Raw genomic sequence first — 26,933 nt, forward strand, 5'->3', positions numbered from 1 at the left:
ATGCTTTGAGTACCCACACTCCTTTGCCAGATGAGACCAGTGTCCCGGGCGCTGGCTCCTCATGTCACTCGGGCCTATGCCAAAGATGTAAAATGTGGTGCAAATGCTTGATCCTTAAAGTTTCAAGCTGTAGACCTTTTACCCGATGCTGTAGCTGTTACAATGGGGTCAAAGGGAAGAACAGTGATTATTGAACAGAGTTGAGGAAGTCCCAAAGTAACGAAAGATGGGGTTATTTTTACAAAGGCAATTGATCTAAAGGATAAATACAAAAAATATCAGAGCTAAACTTGTTCAAGATATTGTCAATAACTCAAATGAACAAGCTGGGATGGCACTACCACTGCTACTGTTCTGGCACGTTCTATTGCCAAGGAAGGCTTTGAGAAGATCAGCAAAGGGGCTAATCCAGTAGAAATCTGGAGAAGTGTGATGTTGGCTGTTGATGCTGTAATTGATGAACTAACAAAACAATCTAAACATGTGACAACCCATGAAGAAATTGCTCAGGTTGCTACAATTTCCGCAAATGGACACATAGACATTGGAAACATCATATCTGATGCAATGAAACATTTTGGAGGGAAAGGCGTCATCACACTGAAGGATATAAATACCTTGAATGATGAATTAGAAATTATTGAAGGCATGAAGTTTGAAAGAAGATGTATTTCTCAGACATCAATAAGTCAAAAAAGTGAATTCCACGATGCCTATGTTCTGTTGAGTGAAAAGAAAATTTCTATTGTCCAGTCCATTACACCTGCTCATGAAGCTAATGCTCATATGGTCATATTTGCTGAAGATGTTGATGGAGAAGCTCTAAGCACACTGGTTTTGAACAGGCTAAAAGCTGGTCTTCAGGTCGTAGCAGTTAAAGCTCTAGGTTTTGGGGACAATAGGAAGAATAAGCTTAAAGATAAGGCTATTGCTACTGGTGGTGTGCAATTTGGAGAACAGGGGCTAAAACTAAATCTTGATGATGTTCAAGGTCATGATTTAGGAAAATTTGGAGAGGTCATTGTCCCCAAAGCTGATTCCATGCTTTTGAAAGGATGTGATGATTAAACTCAAATTGAGAAACACATTCAAGACATCACTAAGCAGCTAGACATCACAACTAGTGAATATGAAAAGGAAAAGCTAAACAAACACTTGCTAAACTTTCAGATGGAGTAGCTGTGTTTAAGGTTGGAGGAACAAGGGATGTTGAAGTGAAGGAGAAGAAAGACAGAGTTACAGATGCTCTCAATGCTACAAGAGCAGCTATTGAAAACGGCATTGTTTTAGGAGTTAGCTGTGCTCTGCCTCCATGCATCCCAGCCTTGGATTCCTTAAAGCCTTCAAATGAAGACAAAAAATAAGTATAGAAATTATTAAAAGAGCACTCAAAATTCCTTCAGTGAAAATTGCTGAGAATGCAGGTGTTGAAAAATCTTTGAGAGTTGAGAAAATTCTGCAGAGTTCCTAGGGAGTTTGTTATGAGGCTATGCTCAGAGATTTTGTGAACATGGTAGAAAAGGGAATCATTGATCCAACAAAGGTAAATGAGTCAGCAATTCTTAAACATTGGATGGCTTGTTCTATGGTGTGTGTTTTCATTAATCATTTTATAAACATTTTTTTTCTAGGTTGTAAGAACTGTTTTACTAGATGCTGCTGGGGTGGCCTCCTTGCTAATTTCAGCAGAAGCTGTAGTGACCGAAATTTCTAAAGAAGAGAAGGACCTTGGAATGCGCACACACGCCTTTAATCCTAGCACTTGGGAGGCAGAGGCAGGCAGATATCTGTGAGTTCGAGGCCAACCTGGTCTCCGGAGTGAGTGCCAGGATAGTCTCCAAAGCTACACAGAGAAACCCTGTCTCGAAAAACAAACAAACAAAAAACAAAAAACAAAAGATATTTGTACATTCCTGAAAAAAAACACCAAATAATCCAGTTAAACTTGGGGTACAGACCTAATAAAGAATACCCAACAGGTTTTTACTTCTTAAGAGAAATATCTACTAATAAATGACTTGGAGCAGGTCCTTCACAGACAATATTTAGTGAGAGTAGGTAGCCTCATGTGGGTTAGTAGTTCCAGTTGCTTCAAAATGCCCAGAACTTTTGTCATAGGCTCATGTGGAGGATCTACGCCATTGGATGGTGATATTAAAAGTAGCACATGGGTATATGCCTTAAGATATTAAGATCCCCAAGTAAAAACTGCATCTCAGACGCTCTCTGTTTCTTGGGCCCATGATATGGGCAGTGAGATTTCTGTCACACTTGCCAGGAAACACTTATGATCTGTCTGTCACAAACTCTTATATCGTCAAATACTTAACCAAACACAATCACCCATGACCTCACGTATCCTCCTGGACTTAGACAGGAGGCACAAGTCTATCTCAGGTATAAATATTTTTACTTCTGCTGTCCCACAGTAACCTACAATGGCTTCAGTCCAGTACACAGGTAAGTAAACCCATCAATATACCATTCCAGCTGATTGACGACCACTTAGATACATCCCATATGCTGCAGTTCCCAAATGGAGACAACCCTAAGTTTCTTGTAAGAATGAGGAAGGTTTAAGATTCCTGGTGTTTCACTCATACATTTTGGTACATTAGTTGTTGTAGTTTTCTGCTTGTTTTCCTATATTTATTGTAATTAGAAGCAACATTGTTGTCCATGTCAATCCAAGTCCCCTCTCCCTCCCCAACTCACTTGCCCCCCACTATAATGCTATCTATCCCATAAGATTTCTGCCTCCCAGCAAGAGTGAAGTCTTCCTTTCAGGTGGGACTTCAGTGTCTGTCATATCCTTTGGGATAATGCCTAGGCCTTAGCCTGCAGTCTAGACTGAGAGAGCATCACCCTATGTGGAATGGGATCCCAAACTCCATTTCTATGCTAGGGATAAGTACTAATCTACTACATGGGGGCATATAGATTTCTCAGGCCTCCTCACTGACACCCACATTCATGGGGTCTGATTCAGTTCCATGCTGGTATCCCAGTGATTATTCCCCCTGTTCAAATCAGCTGGGTATTTTGGTTTTACAAGCCTGATCTTGAACAATTTACTCATGACACCTCCTTCTCTGTAACTGATTTTAGTTCAGTTCACTGTTTAGTTGTGGGTATCTGCTTATATTTCCATCAGTTGCATTATGAAGGCTATAGGATGGCATATAAGTTAGTTATCAATCTCATTATCAGGTGAGGGCATTTAAGGTAGTATCTCCACTGGTGCTTAGATGATTAGTTAGTGTTATCCTTGTAGCTCTCCAGCCATTTTCTTGTGCCTCATTCCTCTTTAAACTCATACTGGCTCCCTCTGTGATTGTATCTCTTAATTTGCTTTCTCTATTTTCCCCTATAAAACCAGAAGCATTTGTAAGGCAAAAACACATTCAGCAATACAAAAAGGCACCCCACAGAATGGGAAAAGATATTCACCAACCCAATACCTGACAGAGGAATGATCTACATAATTTACAAAGAACACAGAAAGCTGGGTTCCAAAGCACCAAAAAAATCCAATTAAAAATTGGGGTACAGAAAGAAAATCTCAAGTTCAATACGTCCCTAACACAAAATATCCAAGAAATATGTGATACCCTGAAAAGACCAAACCTAAGAATACTAGGTATAGAAGAAGGTGAAGAAATTTAACTAAAAGACAAAGAAAACATATTCAACAAAATCATAGAAGAAAACTTCCCCAACCTATAAAAGAATCCTGCTTTAGAGGAACAAGGCTTTTCCTTTGTCTGTCGGACTGGGAGGCCCGTTTGTGCAAACATCCCACAATAAACTTACCTCTTGTTTTTGCATCAGCTGGACTGGACATTGAGTGTTTTTTGGGGGACCGTCCAATTTGTGGAGACTCCTCGGTCCAAGGGTCTTTCACCTGTACTCTAAAAAATTGGAAAATTTAAAGGAAATCAACAATTTTCTGGACAGTATCACTTACCAAACTTGAAAGAAGAACAGGTAGGCAACTTAAACAGACCTATAATCTAGAAGGAAATAAAATTAGTCATCAAAATTCTGCAACCAAAAAAAGCCCAGGTCCAGCTGGGTTCAGTATAGAATGATACCAGAAATTCAAAGAAGAGCTAATAGTAATTCTCCTCAAAGTCTTCCACACAATAGAAGCAGAAGAGTCATTGCCAAGCAATTTTCATGAGGTTTCACTTACCTTGATAACCTAGTGACAAATAGACACAACTAAGAAAGAGAACTACAGACCAATATCCCTCATGAACATTAATGCAAAAATACTCAATAAAATACTGGCAAATGGAACCCAAGAACACATCAGAGAAATCATCCACCATGATCAAGGTGGCTTCATCCCAGTGTTGCAAGGATGGTTCAACATTCAAAAATCCATTAATGTAATACACCATATAAACAGATTCAGGGAAAAAAAACCAACATGATTATTTCAATAGATGCCAAAAAAGCCTTTGACAAAATCCAACATCACTTCATGATAAAGATCATGGAGAAAAAAAGGTATAATAGGAATATACCTTAATACAATAAAAGCATATACAGCAAGCTCACAGCCAACATCAAATTAAATAGAGAGAAATTCAATGCATTTCCACTAAAATCGGGGACAGGACAAGGCTGTCCTCTCTCTCCATACCTCTTCAATATTATTGCCCTTGAAGTTCTAGCTAGAGCAATGAGACAACAATAGGAGATCAAGGGAATACAAATGAGAAAGGAAGAAGGCAAACTCTCACTGTTTGCAGATGATACGAGAGTCTACATGAGTGACCTGAAAATCTCTACCAGGGAATTCCTACAGCTGATAAACACCTTTAGCAAACTGGCAGGATACAAGATTAACTCAAAAAATCTGTAGCCCTACTAAATACTGATGACATGTTGGTGGAGAAAGAAATGAGAGAAACATCACATTTTACAACTGCTACAAGCAACATAAAATACCTTGGGGTAATGCAAACCAAAAATCTGAAAGACCTGTACCACAAGAATTTTTAGTCTCCAAGGAAAGAAATTAAAGAAGATATCAGAAAATGGAAAGATATCCCATGGTCTTGGATAGGTAGGATCTACATAGTAAAAATGGCAATCTTGCCAAAAGCAATCTACAGATTCATTGCAATCCCCTTGAGGATCCCAAAACAATTCTTCACAGACTTTGAAAGAACAACTGTCAACATTATATGGAGAAACAAAAGACCCAGGATAGCCAAAACAACCCTGTACAATAAAGGAACTTCTGGAGGCACCACCATCCCTGACTTCAAGCTCTATTACAGAACTGTAGTCCAGAAAACAGCTTGGTACTGGCACAAAATATACAGGTAGATTAATGGAGTAGAGTTGAAAACACTGATATTAACCCACATACCCAAAACAAATGATTTTTGACAATCTAAATTTTTATGATAGAATAAAAAGAACATCTTTAACAAATGGTGCAGGCCTAACTGAATGCAGGATTGTAAAGACTGCATATAGATCCAAGTCTATCGTTAAGCACAAAATTTAAGTCAAAATGGATCAAAGATATCAACATAAATCCAGCCACAATGATTCTATTAGAAGCCAAATGGAAGATACCCTTAAATTAATTGGTACAGCAGACCTCTTCCTCAACATTGCATCAGTAGCGTAGACACTGAGACCAACAATTGATAAAAGTGACCTCCTGAACCTGAGAAGCTTCTGTAAGGCAAAGGACACAGTCAACAAGACAAAACGGCAGCCCACAGACTGGGAAAAGACATTCACTAACCCCAAAACTGACAGAGGGCTGATCTCCAAAATATACAAAGAACTTAAGAAGCTAGTCTCCAAAACACCAAATAATCCAATTAAAAAGTGACATGCAGAACTAAATAGACAATTCTCAATAGAGGAATCTAAAATGGCTGAAAGACACATAAGAAAGGGTTCAGCATCCTTAGCCATCAGGGAAATGCAAAATAAAACAACTCTGAAATACCAACTTACTAATGTCAGAATGGCCAAAAGCAAAAAACACCTATGACAGTTTTTGCTGGAGAGGTTGTAGAAATAGGGGAACACTCCTCCACTGATGGTGAGAGTGCCAACTCATACAGCCACTTTGGAAATCTGTACAGCAATTCCTCAAGAAACTAGGAATCAGTCTACCACAAGGTCCAGCAATTCCACTCATGTGTGTATACCCAAAAGAAGCACATTGATACAATAAGGACATCTGTTCAACGATTTTCATAGCAGCACAGTATTTGTAATAGCCAGAAACTAGAAGCAGCCTAGATGCCCCTCAACTGAAGAATGGATAGAGAAAATCTGGTGCAATTACACAATGGAATACTACTCAGCAGAAAAAAAATGGAATCTTGAAATTTGCAGGAAAATGGATGGAACTAAAGAAACCATTCTGAGTGAAGTAATCCAATCACAAAAAGACAAACATGGTATGTCCTCACACGTATTTGGATTTTAGACACAGACTAAAGGATTACCAGCCTACAATCCATACTACCAGAGAAGCTAGTAAACAAGGAGGACCTTTAGTGAGACATACATGGTTCCGCGGAAAAGGGGAAAGGGTCAAGATCACCTGAGCACATTGGTTCACGGGAATAGTGGGGAGGGAGCTTGGAGAATGAGAAGAGGAGAAGATGAGGGGTGCAGACTACATGAGGGGGCAGAAAGTTTGAGTCAGGGAAAGAATAGAAGATAACAAGAATGGAGATACCATAATAGAGGATTTACAGAGAAATCAGGAACTAGGGAAATGTCTGTAGATGTACAAAAATGACACCAGCTAACAATCTAAGCAACAGAGGAGAGGCTGCCTTAAATGCCCTCCCCTGATAATGAGATTGATGCCTGACTTATGTGCTGACTGATAGCCCTCATTCAGCAACTGGTGGAAGTAGAAGCAGACACACACAACTAATCAGTGAACTGATATGGAATCCAGTTGCAGAGTAGGACGAGTGAAGAGCAAAGGGGTCCAGACCAGACTGGTGAAACCCACAGAAACAGCTGCCCTAAACATCAGGGAGCTCTTGGTCCCCAGTCTGATAGCTGGGATACCAACATGGGACTGATCTACAACCCAGGAACATGGGTTTCAGTAAGGAGACATTGGAAATCTACCGGACCTCCTGTAGTAGTTCAGTACCTATCCCTAGCTTAGGTGTGGACTTTGGGAGCCCATTCCACATAAAGGAATGCTCCGTGAGCCAAGACACACGGGGGTGGGCCTAGGCCCTATCCCAAATGATACGACAGACCCTTATGACACATTATGGAAGGCCTCACCATCAAGGGGGAGCAGAAAAAATATGTGATAGTTATGGTTTTATTTGGGGAGTATAGGCCACACGACCTGAGGTCATTTGAGATCCCAGGAAGGAGCGGTTTTAGAGGGGCCAGAAACATCAAGGGACTCTCAATATGATTTTGTGTAGATGGAATCTCATTTCTCTACTGAGAATGTACGAAAGGGACACTGAGCAGTTCCTACCTTGTACATTAACTCATATAGAATCCTGGCTTGTTATAATTTGCTTTACTGCAAAGGAACAGGCAGGCGGTGTTTTCTACTTTCTCTTGTGAAACAATTTTGGAGTTGTTCAAACCTGGCCTGGAATCTGCACTCTTCACTGAGGTCCATAGACTTTAAAACAGCATAGGCTTTAATGACAGAAAACTCACCTCAATGCATGCTGATTTCTAGGAGGTTTCAATGGATATTGCATTGGGGAGAACAAAATACTCAATAATAATACTGTATTTCAGCTTCCAGTGGCTTCTTGCACACATGATATGGGTTCAAAGAATTCCACAATGCTTTACAGTGACATATGCCTTGGCAAAAAGGTAGACACAGGTATCAGTGAATATAGGATACAAAATCGACACCCAGGCTCACATATATTCCATTTTAAATGCACCAAGAAGTGTTACTTTTTTCTAGATTCCTAGTAGATTTGTTTGGGGAAAACATTTTATAATTCATGGAGAAGTGTTTTCATTCCCTTAGTCATGATCCTACAGAGGCACCTTGATTTATTTTGAGATTTTCTGTGAGATACTTGGTAAAAGACTAAGACCTCTGTGGCAGGAGACATTATCTAAAAGTATTAGCTGTCCATGAGCTACTCATTTTTGTACCTGTGAGCAGAGACTGTCTGAAAAGCATAGGCTCTAGAGTCTGGAAACTCCCCACTCTTCCTTCCTGATCAGGTGGCCTGACCCTTTCCAAGCTGAGTGTAACCTCTGCTCTTGCCAACTCTTATCCAAAGTCCCATTCACCCCTGATCTCTCTGGGCCTGATCCTGCTTGGAATGGACCTGCTCAGCCAGGGAGGGGCTCCATGAGTCTGGAAACACCTCACTCTTCCTTCTCACTCTGTCAGCATGATCCCTACCAAGGCCTAACCCCTACCAAGTGACGAGACTACCAGGAAAGGCAAGACCATCCAGAGATTCGGACATAGAGGTCCTGGCCCACACACCACAGGGTCACAAGAATAGCTAGAGAGACCCCACCTGCACCCACTAGAAGAAGAGGTGGGAAGAAGAAGACAGAACAAGAACACACTCAACAACAGAAAGACCAATATGACACCACCAGAATCTAGGGACTCCAAACCGGGAAGATCTGAAAAGCCCAACACAAAGGATGAAGAAGAGATGGACCTCAAAAATTATCTCAGTATGGTGATAGAGACCTTTAAAGAGGAACAAGAAAATCCCTTAAAGAAATAGAAGAAAAAACAAGCAAAAAATCACATGAAATGGAGGAAAAGACAAACCAAAAATATTCAAGAAATAAATCTCTTAAAGAATCTAAAGAAAGGCAAGAAAAAAACAACAAAACAAGTGCAGAAAACACTCGAAACAGTTCAAGGCATGAAAGCTGAAATTGACACAATAAAGAAAACACAGAATGTGGTGATGCTGGAAATAAAAAAGGCTGGATAAAAAAATCAGGAATTGAAACTGCTCTTATTCTAGCATTTTTCATATCTTCTACTGGCTTGTCTTGCTAATCTGAGCTCAAAAATTTATTTTATGAATCTCCTCAATCTACATAGTTATTATTACCTTCCTTATCTATATAACTCTTATATTTATCCCTACCTCCCTTGTCATTCTTACCACTTCTTTCAAAATACCATGAATGCCATTGAAACATTTTAGTTTGCTGAGAGAAAAAGTTTCACACAGGCCTTGTCTCAGGCCAAGGAAATTGGCCCCAACCCAAGGCCAGACAAACAATCCTTTTTGGGTCACACCTGGCCAACAGATAATCGGGGACTTTTCAGGGTACATTATGTGTTTTTTCCTTTGTAGAAAAGCATGTCACACCTTGGTGACTAACATGAAGTCATACTTTGTAATCAATCACTTTGTGCCCATTGCCTGTATGCTGATCTGCATTTTTTTTCCTATATAAGGAGCCTACACCCCATGCTGGGGTGTGCAGCTTTCCCGATATTGGTGACACCCAAATGTGCATGCATTCAATAAATCCTCTTGCTTTTGCAGCTCTCGGTATTGTTTCTGAGTCTCGGGGGCTCCTTGGGACCCTGTGTCCCTTAGGGGTCTAGGGTCTTTCAATTGGCGAGCCAGCCAAGAGGTCAGAGGAGACCCCAGACTCATTACCTCGACTCAGAGGAGGTAAGTACGGCCGGCTTATTTTGATTTATGTTTTCTGTTTGTCTATTTGGAAACCCTGTATAGACTATCCAGGCTTTGTAGAGACATACGAGGTAGACTGATGAGTCAATCTCCTGGGACTCTGTCCCTGGCTGACACTCCATGGGGAGTTTGGGTGGGCCTGGGGGGAGCAGGCAACCCTCGTCCCTAGGAGCTGACAATGCAAGTCTCTGCTCTCTTTGAATTTGTGGTTTCAGTTTAGCACGGTTTTGCAGCCCTGTGGCCTGACTGTCTGTCTCAATGTTTGTCTGTTGGTCTCTTTTTGTTTGTCACCATCTAACCACCATGGGACAAAAACTAATGACCCCCTTAAGTTTGACTCTAGACCACTGGGGAGATGTTTGGGACTGAGCCAACAACCAGTCCCTGGATGTCAAAAAGAAAAAAAAATGACAAATTTTCTGCAGTTCCAAATGGGCAACATGTAATGTTGGCTGGCCTCCGACGGTTCTTTTAATCTTAAGATTATTTTATAAGTAAATGAAAAATGTTTGATTCTGGGTGCCACGGAAACCCTGACCAGGTTTGTCTAAGATGGGGATGTCTAAGAGAATAAAAAAAAATAGAGCAAAAAGTAATAAAAATTAAAAGAGGGTCAAAAGAAAGTCATAAAAATGTCAGAGAAAAATGTGAACTGTTTTCTATGGGCTCTCATATCTATTTATAATAATAATACGGGTTAAAAATTTTGACCACACCAGGTTAATTTGTTTAAAAATTTCATTTATGTTCCCACCCCCCCAAAATTATGTATACTTGTTAAAAGGTTCTATCTGTGTTTTCTGGTTTAAACGCAAATTTTATTGGAAGCCAAAAGCCAAAACAAAAATGATTCAAATATTTTTGCTGTCTAATGCCAACATCAGGCAGTCATTTATGGACATGGCTCAGAATTTATCTCTGAGCTCCAGTCATTAAATTTGGGTCATCAGGAATTCAGATATGTTTTTAATAAAGATAATATTAAAACTCTTTCATGGTTAAATCTGTCAAAAAGTTAAAACTAGTAACACTGGAAATTGACAACATAAATTTAATAGTCACCCAGATGATAATGATTTTAAACACATCAAGGGTGCTTTATTTTCGATATTCTTATGAACAGACATTAAAAGATTTTTAATTGTTCAAATTTATAAGATTATAATATATTAATGCTTCTGTTACATTATTAATATTTGTGCTTAAATCAAAAGAGCTAAAATTTAATGTCACAGCCAAAAGTTGCATATGTTAATAAAAAATTGAGCTGTATATTTCTTATGGTACATTAAGACAATGACCTAAGTTTAACAAAGGGCTTAAAATAACTGCTAAGCCCATGGGTCTCAATTCTTTAGAAGTTTACAAACAAAACTCTTTTATAAAAGTAGCCTAGGGCAACCTGTATATCAGATGTTTACATTGATAAAGGTAAACCTGACAATATAAAGTCTTAGTTTTATAAAAGCTGCTAACCTATTATAAGATGTTAAAAATGTAAGTTACTAGCCATTCTTATAAATTAACAAGTTGCCAGATTCACCTAGGCATACTTCTAATACTATAGAGATCTACAGAACATGGCATTTAAAATGTTAACTAAAAAGTTTATAATATCAGAGATTTTCAGATTCTGACAGTGATCCAACATCATTAAAGAAGATGATGGGGCTCCATTGACTGTGACAATGCTGACCAGTGAGCATGATGCTCAGATGCTACACCTACTGCCAGGCATGACTGGGCTCAGACTGTGGACAGGCTGCAGAACACTGGAGAATTGATTGTACACTTTTGCCTAGACAAAATAAGGTCAGTCTTTTCCATTTCCCTCTTCCACAGAGAGAAAAAAACTCTCACTTTATGGACCCTGTCATTTAAAAGCCAAGCAGTGGCTAGCAAAATATGTAGTTCAGTAGGTAACAGTGCTTGGTGTCCACCCACACTATCTGAGTTTGATCCCAGGTACCTACATGCTAGAAAGAGAACACAGATTATTGAAAGTTGTCTCCAAATCTATAAACATACATCATAGAAGTGCCACCCACAAAAAAGATAGCAAAACAAATTTAAAAACATATTTATTTAAGGGCTGGAATTACAGATCAATGGTAGAGTGCTTCCCTGTCATGAACAAATGCTTGGGCTTTGATCCCCAGAACCAGAAAAGTACATGCCACTTCATAATCATTAAGGTGAGTGTTATAAAAATAAATAACGCATCTGGGCATTGGTAGTGCATGTCTTTAGTCCCAGCAATCAGGAGGCAGATGCAGGCAGATCTCTGTGACTTTGATACAAGCATCATCTACAACAGCTAGTTACAGAACAACCTCCAAAGCCACAGGGAAACCCTGTTTCGAAAAAGCCAAGAAAGAAAGAGAGAGAGACAGAGAGGGAGGGAGGGAGAGACACAGAGAGGGAGACAGGGAGGGAGGGAGGGAAGGAGGGAGGGACAGAGGAAGAAAAGAAGGAAGGAAGGAAGGAAGGAAGGAAAGAAAAAGAAAGGAAGAAAGAACAAAAGAAAGAAAGAAAGAAAGAAAGAAAGAAAGAAAGAAAGAAAGAGAAAGATAAAGAAAAAGAGTGCAAAATGAAAAATGCACTCATTGTAAGGTCCCAACTTACAAGGAACCACTGGGAACACAGTCCTGTATGAGATTAAAGATGGAATAAGCACTGTGTCTGCTGTGTGGTCTATTATGAATAGATTCTAAGAACCTCTAGGATTTGACATCATAGCAGATGCAAACAGCTGGCTACTGGGTACTTAGGCCACATCTGGTTTTCATTGGAATGGGTAGCCTTTAAAAAGTAGTTGATTCTTTATTTGGAAAATGTCAATTAAAGGATTATACCACAAACACTCTGTCATTACATGTAAAATTCTTCCACATAGATTTTAGGAAATGCATAGTTCAGGCTTTCTCTACATCAAAATAAAAATCTCTGGGATAGTTCCTAGATAACCATATTTCTTATACAATGCCAATATAATTTTAAACTGTATCCATAGTTGAAAGTTACTATTTTAGATGATGCCCAGAAGCCTTACTGAGGGAAATAAAGCATACACCTATAACCTGATTCCTTGAGGTTGCACAGGGGCACCAACATCCAAAGGTGCATTAAAGGTAGAGGTATAAAGGTATAAAGAAGCAGAAAGTTTTTCTATCATTATCCTTTTAAAAGAAAGCCATGCTTCCAACTAAAAGCAGCTGAATTAAAAATCTTTGGGGTGACTTTCCTTTCACCTCTGTAAATTGAATTACTTCTTTAAATAGCTTGCTAAAAATTTTATAACCACATACTATTAAAAATGATAGATTTTCCTCCTATGTTCTTCAAATTGGAATTTATTTTAAGTCAAGGTTTGCCAAGCATTTGCTTCACTTTTCCTATTTATTGGCAAACTAGGGTTCTAGATTTCCAAATCTAAGTAATTATATAAAATAACAAAATTAAAAACCTTACTGTGATTTTTCTCCAAGTTCTCATCCACTTTCTTCTAGTGCCCTTTGGATCTAAAATGATCTCTTGACTCCTCAACAAAGTCCTGGCAAAACGGCCCTGTGCCTTAGGCAGTGACAACTTTGTTACATGGACAAAGCAGCATGTGTCAGTCACTATAAAGCCTTCTAGCACTATGAATTCCATGGACAAATTAACACTAGCCCACTGCAGTGTTATTAGGTTCTCAGTAAGAGAAAAGCAGTGTTGAAGATTCATGTATTAGCTGAAAAAGTACACAGTAATAAGCAATAGCTCTTAGCGTTGCAGACCTTGGAAACCTAAAAGTTAAGACATCAGGTAAAGTAGAAGGTATTTATTATTCTAACCTACTGTAATCAACAAAGAAATAAAGTAAGAAATAAATAAAATAGCATGTTCATACAAGAATGACTAGAAAACAACGTGCAGAAGAGTTGAGGAAGACAGTGGAGAAAAGATTTAGAACAGATTGAAGGATATAAAGAACCCAAGATTAAGAAGTATGGAGACCACCGAGGATGCTACTACAAACATCCAGACAGAAAGTGATGAGGGTTGAAACTAAAGTGTTAGCATCAACAAATTAAGGGAAATAATTAATAGAGAGGTACCAAAAGGGAAGTGTCTAGGCTCTAATATGCCTTGTAAGAGTCTGGCTTTATGGCCGGGCGGTGGTGGTGCACGCCTTTAATCCATGCACTCAGGAGGCAGAGGCAGGTGGATCACTGTGAGTTCGAGACTAGCCTGGTCTACAAGAGCTAGTTCCAGGACAGCCTCCAAAGCCACAGGGAAACCCTGTCTCGAAAAACCAAAACAAACAAACAAACAGAATCTGGCTTTAGTGACTGGCTGGAGGAGAGGAGACATGCATTTCATGGCTCCTAGAAATGAGAACTTAGCAAGCATTTGGTTTCAGATAGGTTTGATTTACCAGAAAAAATCCAAGACCCTCTCCACTTTAAATGTCATTTTCAGATAAATAACGAATGCATTTTTAGTGTGGACCATGTGGCAAGTACAATAAAGAAATTTCAGCATTGTGGTATCTTATTAATCAGAAAGAATGTGAGATAGAAAGATAAGACTAGTTCTGAACCAACAGAATAATTTTTTTTTCAAATAAGACTGCATCAAATAACCAACAAGAGATCTTTCCTTCTCAACAATTATATTGATGTTTTTGCTTAATTTATAACATACAGGTTAGATTTTCACTATTTAAGGATGATACAGGGTAATTTATTTCATTTTGCCATAGTGAAATATTCAACTTGGTCTTAAGAAAGAGTACTGTGGAATAGGGGAGAAAATAGAATCTCACTGGTAGCAAATTTTATGTAACAATTCGTTTCTTCAAGGTATTCTGGTCAGACAAAAAGCATTATTTCTCACAATTTGCTATACTTTTCTAGAAAAACAAAGTATCTTCAAATAAAAATGGAATTTTTTCTTCTATTTGTTTAGGGTATTGATACTACACTTTTACCAAATTAGAATATATAAATATAAGTAACAGGAGAATAATAAAACATTTAAGAAACCGTTGATTCACATCCGGGGTCAAGGGAAAACCATTTTTCACATGAATGATACTCAGAGTCAGTTTTTATAGGTTGCCTAACCCTGAGTGGTTAAAAACAGAGAAATCTTTAGGTGGAATATTGTGGCTACAAACTATAATCCCAGGTACTCAGGAAGCTAAACCATAGGCTCCCATGTTCAAAGCCATCCTGAGTTACAGGGTGTTTTCAAGGTCACCCTGAGTATCTCATCAAAATTCATTTCTCAAAATTTACAGAAGGTAACAAAATTAACTATAGACAGTTCACACAATCCCTGGATTCAGTCTTCAACACTACAAAAGAAAGAGAGCAATGACACATGGCAGAGTTGGAGAAGGGGTGGAAAATGAGGATAGGAGAATAAAAGGGGAGATGTTTAAAAATTCTTCACCTAGAGAATGAAAACGTACATTCATAGGGGAAATACAGCTTGAACAAATTCATAAAAGCATGATGTCAACATAAGTTACCATCAAACTATTACCTTTCCCTGTGTTAGGGAATTAGGAACCTAAACAGGAACCTGTGTTAGGTAAAGTGGGTGTCAATATTGACAAAGATATGGCAATAGGGTTTATTGAAAGACAAAAAATATAGATTTGGACAAAAGGAAATGTAATTTATAGCATTTTCATTAGATTTTTCTCTGACTAAGATGATGAATTAGAGGCAAGAAATAAAGGAAAGCTGTGGTGATATCTTGTTTGGACTCTAACAAAGAAAGATTGCCTGAAGATCAGAGGACAGAACTAGCCACTAGTTAGCCATAGAGGTCTGGAGGTTTGGACAGACAGACAGGCAGTGAGATGGTCGGACTGGGCAGAGAGAAGAATGCATGGCAGAAAAGTACAGGATCTTGTCTCTTTTGGGCTGGGTATTTGAGTAGGTATGTTGGCTGTGTTTTTGCTCCATTGTCTCTCTGATCTCTTAGCATTTACCCCTATCTCTGACACTGGGTTTTTATTACTAAGTTCAATTGGAGCATTGGTACACTTGGTGCCTAAATTTAAGGCACAAATTCACAAAAAGCCAATTGCCTGTGGTTTTGCAACCACCAACAAAGGCCCGAACTAGATGCAGGGCTCATGCCAGAGTCACCACCCCAGCTGCTAGGTTCGTTTCTCTTTTTTCCTAAGTCTCTAAACTAGTTTGGAATTTTTTTGTTGCAGCCTCTCTGCAACAAACTCTAAAGGCCCAATGCTCCAGAGGAACTTGGCTTCAAACATACCAGCCCAACTTACCCACCCTAGACTGGCTGACTATCTTCAGGAAGCTCCTGCCACACGTGATTTTTTTTCAACACAATACTGGGTGCATTTTTCAGACAGCTGGCTCTGTCTCCTTCGTGGGTTGTGAGCTTTCCCCAGACCATCGGGCATTCTGTATACTCATCTACATATAGCTATATCTGAGCTGGGGTGAAGGATGTGTGAATAAAAGCTTATTGCTGCAAAAGCATGAAGACATGATTTCAAAACCTCAGTCTCCATGTAAATGCTGGACCTTTGACATAAGCATCTATAATCCCACTGCTCCTACAGGGAAATGAGATATGGAGGCAAGAGGATCCACAGAAACTCCCAGCTGGATATGTATGTATGTATGTATGTATGTATCAGAAAAATTTATTTCAAGCAAGGTAGTAAAGGACCAACACCAGACCTCCACGTGAACTGTGGCATGCACCTGCTCATATTCACACACACTTAAAAAAACCTTAAAATCATATATGTATACACTGCACTCAACATAGTAGCCTACATCCATAGTCTGCATCAACCTTCTCATTCATGTCATCATTGGTTAACTGTATTAATGGTTTTGCCTTTGAACAGAACAACGTTTCTATGTTAGTGTTTTTGCTGAATAGCAGTTAGTACATATTAAGTCTGAAATCGTGTGCTTCAGATACTTGGTCCTCTAGCAAGAGCAGCCAGTAAGCACTCTTGAACACTGAACCATCTCTACAGCACTTTTTTATTATTCACAAGAGTTCTATTATTTAACCTAAACTCACAATTTTCATCCCAATTACTACTGCAAAAATTCTTGAACTGTGCCAGTACACTGACTGCCATCTCACAATGCCAGGTTTACCTTGAATTTCTATTAAAACATAATGGCAGTCTAGTGTGTTGGTACTTGCCATGAATCACAGCAATTGAGAAGCACAGGCAGGCATATTTCTGAGTTCTAGCCCCAGCCCTGTCTATAAATCAAGTTCCAGGGGATATTTAGAAATGCCTCAAAAAAAAAAAAAAACCTACTTCGCCAAGCCCAAGCCCACCATAACACCAGCCCCACCCTGTCATCCCCATTCCCATCTGTAACCCCACCCCAAACTCCTCCAAACAGTACCCTTCCCTAGCCCCCCCCACCCTAACCCCACCCCCACCCTGTAATACTCACTCCCATATCTACCCCCCCACCTTCCCCTCCCGACTTACTCGTCTTCCAATCTCACGATATTTGTAGAATCAGGTCTCCACCTAGGCTCCACAGAACTATCCATCCATTTCATGAAGCCAGTTTACTAAAGACAAAGAAATATATTAAGGTGAGATTACTTTAGACACCCCAGGAAGTAGCAAACTTGAGTTCCTCTGCCAGACTGTCTCAATCTCAGTACAGATTTAAGTCAGCGCCACCACTCTGGATGGGATGGCACTATGCTGGGTTTACTTTTTTGAGGGAGGGGCAGGGACAGTGTGTCTCTACATATCTCCAGCTGGGCTCAAAATCTATATCCCCCTAAATGTGCCACCTTCCGGCCCATCACTTCTGCCTCCATCCAGCTTTTTTCACCCCCCTTCTTCCTCTCTCTTACCCTTCCCATCCTTCACCCACTTAAGAAGGTACAAGCAACTGCTTGACAAAATGCCAGGCGTCATGCCAGATTTTTAGTTTATTTTCTCTCACTCTTCTTTTCTCCCAGGCTCTCCTCCCTTCCGCTATCCTGTTCCCCTCTCTCACCTTCCTTATCCTTCCCTTCCTCCTTTCCCCCTCCCTTACTTTTGAGACACTCAAACTGGGGAATCTCATGCCCGCTCATCTCCAGTTCCCAAAGTCAAGCTTACGAGACTGTGACCCGAATGTACTGCCAGCCACGCCACTGTGCCAGGCTCTGCAAGGTTTCTTTTTCTATGAAGAAAAAAAAAGTGTTTCTCTATATTACCCTGATAAGTCAAACTAAACGTTGTGAGCCGCGTACCCTCATTAGCTCTCTACACCTCAGAGTAGCCGTTACAGCCCTGCCCCCAACACAGATGCCACCAGCTCACTGTGCCCACTTTCTCTGGTAATTAATTATTTTCCAGACAGGGACTCTCTATACAAGTCAACAAAAGATAAAACTCACAATTCTCGTACCCTCAGGCCTCCGCTTCTCAGGGCTGGAACCACAGGAACATTTGAACACACCCGCGTGTAAGCTCTCGTCCTGCTACCTCAAGAGAGACTTCTCTGCCTCATCAGCAGCTCTATATACACGCCCGGAGTGAGACTGAATCCCGCGATACTTGTACTCTCGTGATCTAGTGTCTCCACCAATCAGTGCTGTGTTAATACTCTTGCATCATCCTGCTGCCCGCCCTTCAGGAAGGGGTTTGCAGCTTTGGCAACGTTTCTCTGTCTGATCTCAAGAGATTTGTTCCCTCTGCATATTTCCATTTCCCCGTGATGCGATTACACTCCTGTGCCAACACAGTGCGGCTTAGCCACCACACGATTTTTCCAAGGAAAATCTCTCTATAGATCCCAGTTCATGGTTAAACTTGACATCCCTAGACATTTGCTCCCTTCCACTCAGAATGATGGCATTATATATGTATAAACACCATCAACATGTGTGACACTCTGCCACCTTTACTTTTATTTTTGAAGCAAGATTAGGGTTCTCTTTAGTGCAGGCTAGGATTGAACTTGGAATTCTTACGTCCTGCCAACTCCACATATCAATGTAGGCATCATAGTACTAAACCTACATAGCACCATGGCCACTATGTTGATTGTTTCTTTTCTTTTGAGGGAGGCATGGTTGCTGTTGTTGGTTTTGAGTTTTGGTTTTCCTTAGGCGACATTTCTCTGTATAGCTCGAGGAACAAACTTGGAACCCTCTCTTTTGCCTGGACCTACCTGTATTCTGCCTCCTTTTATAAATGGTCTGCCACCCCAGAGCACAAAACTAAAAACAATTGATGGAAAACATTAAAATTTGGAAACTATTGGTTTTTACTCACAAATCCTGACTTAGTGAATAGTTTAACATTTAGGTGGTATGAAAATTGAAGAAAGTATACAGAGACAGTGTCAAACAATATTGCTAGGGAAGTTAGTCATGGTGTTATATAAAAATAGAAAACTCTGCTTTCAAGGACAAATGGGAATTCATATAATAAGGCAATAAAAAAGGTAAAACTGAACAATCATTTTATAAAATACATAACAGAATTACAAAAAAGCCAATACATCCACCCCCACCATCAGAACCCCCTTTTTCCACTTACCAAGGCAAACTTCTCAGCTGTGGCCTTGTGACACTTAAAAATGCTGAAGTTTCTTATCTACAATATTCAGGTGCAAAGAGTTTCTTAATGAAGTACAAAGTCTAACAGTCTCATTTGGTGGGGCTCAAATCTCTTCCCCACAATGAACAGCTCTGAATATAACCCATTGTCTCCTTAAGAAAAACAATTCTCTCCTCACTTGTGAGGACCAGAGTCTGCAGAAAGATTAAAGGTTGATTGTCCTGGATTCACAGGAAGAGCTATGTTTCCCCACCTACTCAGGACCTTCAAGTACTGTGGTAGTCAGCTAAATGGTGAGGAGAATGATTTCCTGATATAAGCTGCTTACTTTGTTTCAAAAGCAAGAATCATATCTTACCCCATGTATTGAATTGCTGGTCTTAAAGAGCACAACTGTCTGGGAAAATAGCTAAGGGCTATTGTTTGACCTTTTTCTCTCTCCTTGTTTGAAAAAAAAAGTAAAGTTCCTAGATCCTGAGATCTAAAATACTGGCAGAGCCACAATAATCTTTTTGAACTACAAACTATGCAATAAAGCAGTCTTTATTTGGGATTTTGTTTTCTCCTTTGTTGTTCCTTTTAAAAATTGGTACTTAATTTAGTACTTTACATGCTAAGCAGGTACTTTATTACGGAGATATACCCTCAGTTTAACAGTTGTTTGTTCATATTTCTCCTATCCTATAAATGCTAGTATCAGCCAGCTTTTACGTTGGTCTCTGCTGCCTAAGGTCAAAGGACAGGAATTTAGTAGAAGATTCTGAAGGTTCATCTTCTTCTTATTTTTGGACAGAATACAGTTTTAATAATTAATTCCACTGGAAACTTTTACAAGCAAATCATGTAAATTGCTTATGGCAGTTTTTTGCCTCAAGTCATAAGAGCATACTGACAGAATGTGGAAAACTGGGCAACAATAATTAAGAAGATAAAAATTAGTTTTAAAACACATTAAATATAATTTAAATGTGTTTCCAAGGGCAAGAGTACATATATAAAAATTATGTTATATCATAATTTGTATTATATAAATGATATAATAACTTACATGCTTTGTACTATATGATTGCTATAAAGCACATATGGGTATTTTTGTGAGGATTTATAATACATACACATTTATATTACATATAAATAATTAGCTTTTATGTATTAGTAATAAAATGAAATAAGATAAAATAATTGAGACATTGGTATTGGACAAAACAAACAGAAGGAAAAGAGCCCAAGAGAAAGCACATGAAACAGAGAACTACTCTTTTGCCCACTAAGGACATAAAAATCTCTAAACTTGAAGCCTTAATACTTATGCAAAGGACACTTTGTCCACCACCCCTTCCCCAGGGCTCATGAGCCTTGGGAAGGGATTTGATGGAGACATCTTGTTTACACCTGAGTACCCCAAGTTCTCTCACTCTCTCCTTATTGGCTGGCAGTGAGTCTCTGTAGTTGTTCCCATCTGCTGCAGAAGGAAGATTCTCTGATAATGCCTGAGTAAGGCAATGATCTATGAGTATAGCAGAATGTCTTAAGGAGTCATTGTATTGCTACATTCTTTTTTTATTTACTTAGGTTTAATATTTGCTTGGTTTTGAAAAGTAGTATTTGGTTTTTCCATAGGTCCTTGAGCTTTATAGTTGCAGGTTCCTGGCCAGCCAAGCAGTATCAGATATGGATTTCATCTTGTGGAGTGAGGCTTCGTTTAAATCAGATATTGTTTGGTTACTCACACAAGCTTTGTGCCACCATTGCTCTACCATATAGCGAAGGCAGGACAACATTGAAGATAAAGGATTTCTGGCTGGTTGCGGTTTATGTTTCTACTTTGGCAGGTTGCAGAGCACCTTGTTACCAAAGAACATAAGAGTGAAGGGTTTATATAGGCAGGAGCTCAGCTTTTCCATGTGTAATGAATTGTACATGTGTTGTCTTTAGCATTGTGGCCTTGCCACCAGTTGATGGGAAGCAACCTTTATTATTGTCAACAACCTGGGTTGTTTACTGGTAACCATCAGAACGCTTTAGCCAACAAGGCAATTAGATATACCCCATTGTTAGTGCTGGAAGCCTCCTTTGCTGTATGTTGTTCAGAAAGACTTTTCCTGTGCCAATGGCTTCCAGACTATTCCCCATTCTTCTCTTACTGTGTGCTTAATTTCCATAAATGTTTCACAATCTTATTGATGTTCTCAGAGAAGCAATGCTGTTTGATTCTTTATAAATTTTTGTTCTTGCTGTTTCTATGTTATTGAATTTTAGACCTGTTTGATTATTTCTTGTCCTCTACTCTGATGGGTGATGTCCTTCTATGTGCTATGAATATATGTTTCTATTATTGATTGATGAATAAAGTTGTTTTCCTGAATGGACAGCCAGAATTTAGCCATGTGGCAAATCAAAAAAGGGATAGAGAAAGGTAGCAGAAGGAGGCAGGGAGACACCATGTAGCTACAAAGATAGCAAGAGAACTGGACATCACCAGTAAGTCAAGACTACATGAAGATACACAGATTAATGGAAATGGGTTAATTAATAAGAAATCAGTGGCCAACAAGAAGCCTGAGCCATCGGCCAAACAGTCTATAATTAATATAAACCTCTGTATGTTTATTTGGGGCTAAATAGCTGCAGGACCAGGGGGGGAAATTACGTCAACACTACTCCTTTTGTGTGTGTGTGTGTTTATCTTTTGTTCTAAAATGTTCAGTGTGCTGTTACATTACTTGTATAAGATTGTTCCAATTTTTATGTTGGCACTTAGTGCTATGAACTTTCGTCTTAGAACCACCTTTATTGTGTCCCGACATTTTGGGTGTGCTGCGTATTTATTTTCATTCAATACTAGAAAATCCTTAATTTCTGTCTTGACATATTTTCCTTTTTCGTCAGAGAGTTATTCAGTTTCCATGAGTTTGCAAGTTTTCTCTTGATTCTAATATTATTGATATTCAATTTTGTTTTGGTTCTTCATGGTGGACAGATATGATGCATGTTGTTATTTCAGTTTTCTTGTATCTGTTGTGACTTGCTTTGTGTCAGAGTATGTGGTCAGTTTTGTAGAAAGTTCCATGAGGTCCTGAGAAGTGTGTGTGTGTGTGTGTGTGTGTGTGTGTGTGTGTGTGTGTGTGTGTGTATTATGTATGTATGTATGCATGCATGTATGAATGTATATGTATATAATTATATTGGGGTGAAATGTTCAGTAAATATCTAGTAGGTCCATTTGGTTTCTAAATCAGTTAGCTCCAGTGTTTCTCTGTTTAGTTTTTGTCTGGATAATATGTCTATTTGTGAGGGGGGATTAAAGTCTCTATTGGTGTATTAGGATAAATAAGTGATTCAAATTATAGTGATGTTTTGTTTTTCTTTGTTTGCTTGCTTGTTTTATGTACTTGGAAAACATTGTCTTTGACACATAAGTGTCAAGGCTTACAATGTCCTCTTATGGATTTTTCCTTTGGTGAGTATGTAATGCCCTTCCCTATCTCTTCTTCGATTATGTACCCTTATAATGAGGTGTGTGACATAGATTCAGTAAATCCTGTTTTCTCATCCATTGTGTTAGAATGTGTCCTTTCATTGGGGAATTGAAAACATTGGTGTTGAGAGATATCAGTGACCCATGATTTTTAAGCCCTGTTATATAGTTGTGGTGGTATGTGTGCATGTGTGTGCCTGTGTGTGTGCCTGCATGAGAGTGTGTGTGTGTGTGTGTGTGTGTGTGTGTGTGTGTGTTTGTGTGTTTCTGCTCTTTTGATTTGCTAATCTTGGATTATTTAACTGTTAGGTTTTCCTGGGTGATGTTAACCTCTTTATGTTATAGTTTTCCCTCTAGCATCTTCTGTGGGACTGGATTTGTAGAAAGATATTGCTTAAATATTTTGTTTTATCATGGAATATCTTATTTTCTCCATCTATTGTGATTGAAAGTTTTGCTGGGTATAGTATTCTGGGCTGGAATCTGTGGTCTCTTAGAATCCACAGGACATCTATCCAGACTCTGGCCTTTCCAGAAGTTAATGTTTCCATTGACAAGTTGGTAATAAATATAATATGTCTATCTGTATGTGTTACTTGGTGTTTCCCCTTTCAGCTTTCAATATTCTAAGTTCTGTACCCTTTGTGTTATTTGCCAAGGGAATATCTTTTCTGAACATTCTTTTTGTGAATCTTTAAAAAAAATTTTCTTTGTAGCTGATGTATGATTTATGCACCAATTATTGCACTATTTAAATGTGTATGATTCATTGTAATTCAGTATGTTTGCTATGTTTTATAATGAGTTAATTAAAAATGTCAATTTTCCCTTTTTCCATTAGCTAGTATATTAGTCAGCTTCAAATTATTAACACACAGTATCAGAGGCAAAAATTACTCAGAGAAATGGTAACTTAGCACATATTTTTAGAGACAAAAGTGGTAAATGGTGTCCTGTCCTTACAAGAATACATGCATAAACAAAAGGCTCACATCTTGAACAAGAGAAGAGAGGAGATTTGTAAGGTCTCACCATCCCTTTAGGGGACCTAAGGGCCTCCTGTAATTACCTATCTCCTAGAAGTCTTACTGTCTCATAATAGCCCTATTCTAAGAACCAATCTTTAAAACATAGACCTTTAGGTTATTCAGTGTTCAAATTAAAGCATCTGGGTGAGGTTATTTAGCACTCTACTTTGTATTGCCTGTTTTTCACATTTGAGATTATATAAAACTGCTGCCTTTTGTGTATGCCTTCCTTGGCTTAGAATCCTTTCAAAGTTCATTCATCTCGCATGATTCATTGATATTTTTTCCTTTGTACATTGAATAGTATATTACATAAGCATGTCAATATTCTTGTTTTCTCCATCCATTCATCTATCCATTAATGGAATTTATGGGCCTTCTAACTTTCCTGTCATGAGTTATGTTCCTATAATAGTTTCTAAGTAATGTCATAGACTCTATGTGGGATAGATTTCATTATCAATCTTTGGATTTTTAGAAAACCTCTTTTTATGCGTATGGTAGTTTTCCTTTAATGTCTACATGTGTACCATGTGCATGCCTCATGTACATGGATGTCAGAAGAGTGTATCAGATCCCAAAAGCCCCAGAACTAAAGTTTCAGCTGTTTCTGTGGCACTATGTAGGTGTTAGGAATCAAATCTGAGTCCTCTGTAAGAACATTGCCAGCTCTGTTTTGTTTGCTTTTTATACAATGAGATTATATGGTTGGTCTTAACACATTTGGATGTGTCTCTTTTTAAGTCCAACAGTGGTGAAGAACTAAATTCAACCAAGAAGCAAAATGGAAGGAGAAACAGACGTTAACTCAGAAACCACAAGTTAAAACACTGTCCTGATGCAAGATTTTCAAAGCACAACACTAGTATTTTGTTACTGGTGGTGGTGGTGAGTGGGTGTTTTATTCTGTGTTGTTGTTTGTTTTGTGGATAAGGTTGTACAATTTGTCTTTTGTTTTCTTTTTATTAGAAAGAAAATTATTTTACATGTCAATCCTAGGTCCCTCTCCCTCCCCTCCTCCCCTACCCCCCCCCAACTAACACACTATCCCATACACTTTACTCTCCCCAGGGGGGTGAAGCCTTCCATAGGGGGTCTTCATAGTCTGTCATATTCTTTGGGATAGGGCCTAAGACAACCCCCTTGTGTATCTCTCCATGTGGGATGGGCTCCCAAAGTCCATTCCTATGCTAAGGATAAGTACTGATCCACTACACAGGGCCCAATAGATTTCCAAGGTCTCCTCACTGACACCCACATTCAGGGGGTCTGGATCAGTCCCATATTGGTTTCCCAGCTATCATTCTGGGTACCAAGAGCTCTCCCTTGTTCAGGAAAGCTGTTTCTGTGGGTTTCACCAGCCTGGTATGGACCCCTTTGCACATCCAGTTCTCTGCAACTGGATTTCTGTTCATTTCAAGGTTTAGATGTGGGTGTCTCCTTCTACTTCCACCAGCTGCTAGATGAAGACTATACTATGGAATATGAATTAGTCATCAATCTCATTAACAGGGGAGGGCATTTAAGGTAGCCTTTCCTCTCTTGCGTAGATTGTTAGTTGGTGTCATCTTTGTAGCTCTCCAGACATTTCCCTATTGCCTGATTTGTCTTTTAACCTATAATGTCTCCTTGTATTATATTATGTCTTATCTTGCTCTCTTCTGTTCTTCCCCCAACTCAACCTCTCTGCTCCATCATGTCTTCCTCACCCCTCTTTGTTATGCTGTGATACAAATACAGTATCTCTCAGATTCTTTAATATTCTAACTATAATCATTTTCTTTGACAATCAGGAAATTTAGAGTCTCATTCACAGCATGAACGTTAACTGTTCCAAATGTTTTTGCATCTTTATATGTGTTTTTAATGTGTTTTAAACTCAAAATGTCTTCCTATATTTTTATGTGCTTTGCCTGATTTTTCTATTGCTAATTATGTTTGGGCATTCAGTTTTATATAGTCTTTAAAAATATCCACTATAAAAGCAGTATGTACTTAATTTAGAAAATATTGGAAGTATAGATCAAAAAAGAAAATAAAAATATAGGTGATGTATATCTATCACTTCATCTGGATAATCAACAGTTAATGTTTTGTTCCATTGTTTTCTTTCTTTTATTTTATTTCCATATGCAGACTCTTATATGATTGAAAGACCCCCGCCCTTAGCTTTCTCTTTTAAGTTTTCCGCATGCAGCTGGCGAATACATCCTCTCCTGCACCCCCTGACCCTTGATACCCACAGCTGCCGGCACTTCCCCGCCGCCGCGCAAGGCCGGCCCCGGCCCCCGCCGGACCGCTCCGTCCCAAGGTCTCCGCCCCCAAGGTCAGCCACCTGGGCGCGGAGGGAGGAATCAAGTCTGTTGTACCAGACACCAGACCTTGAGAATATGCTGATCTGGAATGGCTCTGTGCCTCATTTGAACCATCAAATAGAATCCCTGCTCCTAGCTTGCGCCTTTTTCCCTATATAAGGACGCCTTTCCCTTGGGGCGGGCGCGCTTAGCCACACAGAAGCTAAGTCGCCCCAGGTACCTGCGTCTCCAATAAAGCCCCTTGTTTTTTTGCATCCAGTTCGTGGCCTCGCTGGTTCCTGGGTGTGTGGGTCTCCCTCTACGAAAGTGCCTCTTCGGGGTCTTTCATTTGGGGGCTCGTCCGGGATTGAGACCCGCCCAGGGACCACCGACCCACGTCTGGGAGGTAAGTGTTGTGCGGATCCGCTGTTTTGTCTTGTCTGGTCTGAGTCTGTCTTGTGAATTGTGCTTGCGTTTGTAGTATACAGCTGTGTACATTTGTAGGCGGATCCGAGGAGGGACTGACGGGTCCGAACTCCCGACCGCGGCTCCAGGAGACGTCCTGGTAGCGTTTGAAGCCCTCTGTGTGAGAGATTTGTATTTTGGACTTGGGAAGCCCTCAATGTGAGGGGATTTGTACTTTGAAAACTGCGCTGCGAAAACCTGTTCTGTGTTCTGTGTTGTTTGGCCTTTGTTTTATAATTGATGTGCATAAACGCAAATGAATTACTCTTTGTTCCTCAGCTCGAGCATATAAACTTATCTGGCCTGATCCGGACATCTAAACGGCCTTAAAGTTATTAAGAACTGTAAAAAGGACTTTGATAAAATTTTGATGTTAACTGAGGAAAAAAAAAAATGTAGGAGACT

The 26,933-nt window shown here is 39.3% G+C and overlaps 1 pseudogene; it reads left to right on the forward strand.

Moving 5' to 3' along the window:
- LOC113838188 lies at nucleotides 1–26,691 on the forward strand (annotated as a pseudogene).
- The last annotated feature ends 242 nt before the right edge of the window (nucleotides 26,692–26,933 follow it).

The sequence above is a fragment of the Cricetulus griseus genome, unplaced genomic scaffold (genome assembly GCF_003668045.3).
Source record: "Cricetulus griseus strain 17A/GY unplaced genomic scaffold, alternate assembly CriGri-PICRH-1.0 unplaced_scaffold_2, whole genome shotgun sequence".
Taxonomy (NCBI): Eukaryota; Metazoa; Chordata; class Mammalia; order Rodentia; family Cricetidae; genus Cricetulus; species Cricetulus griseus.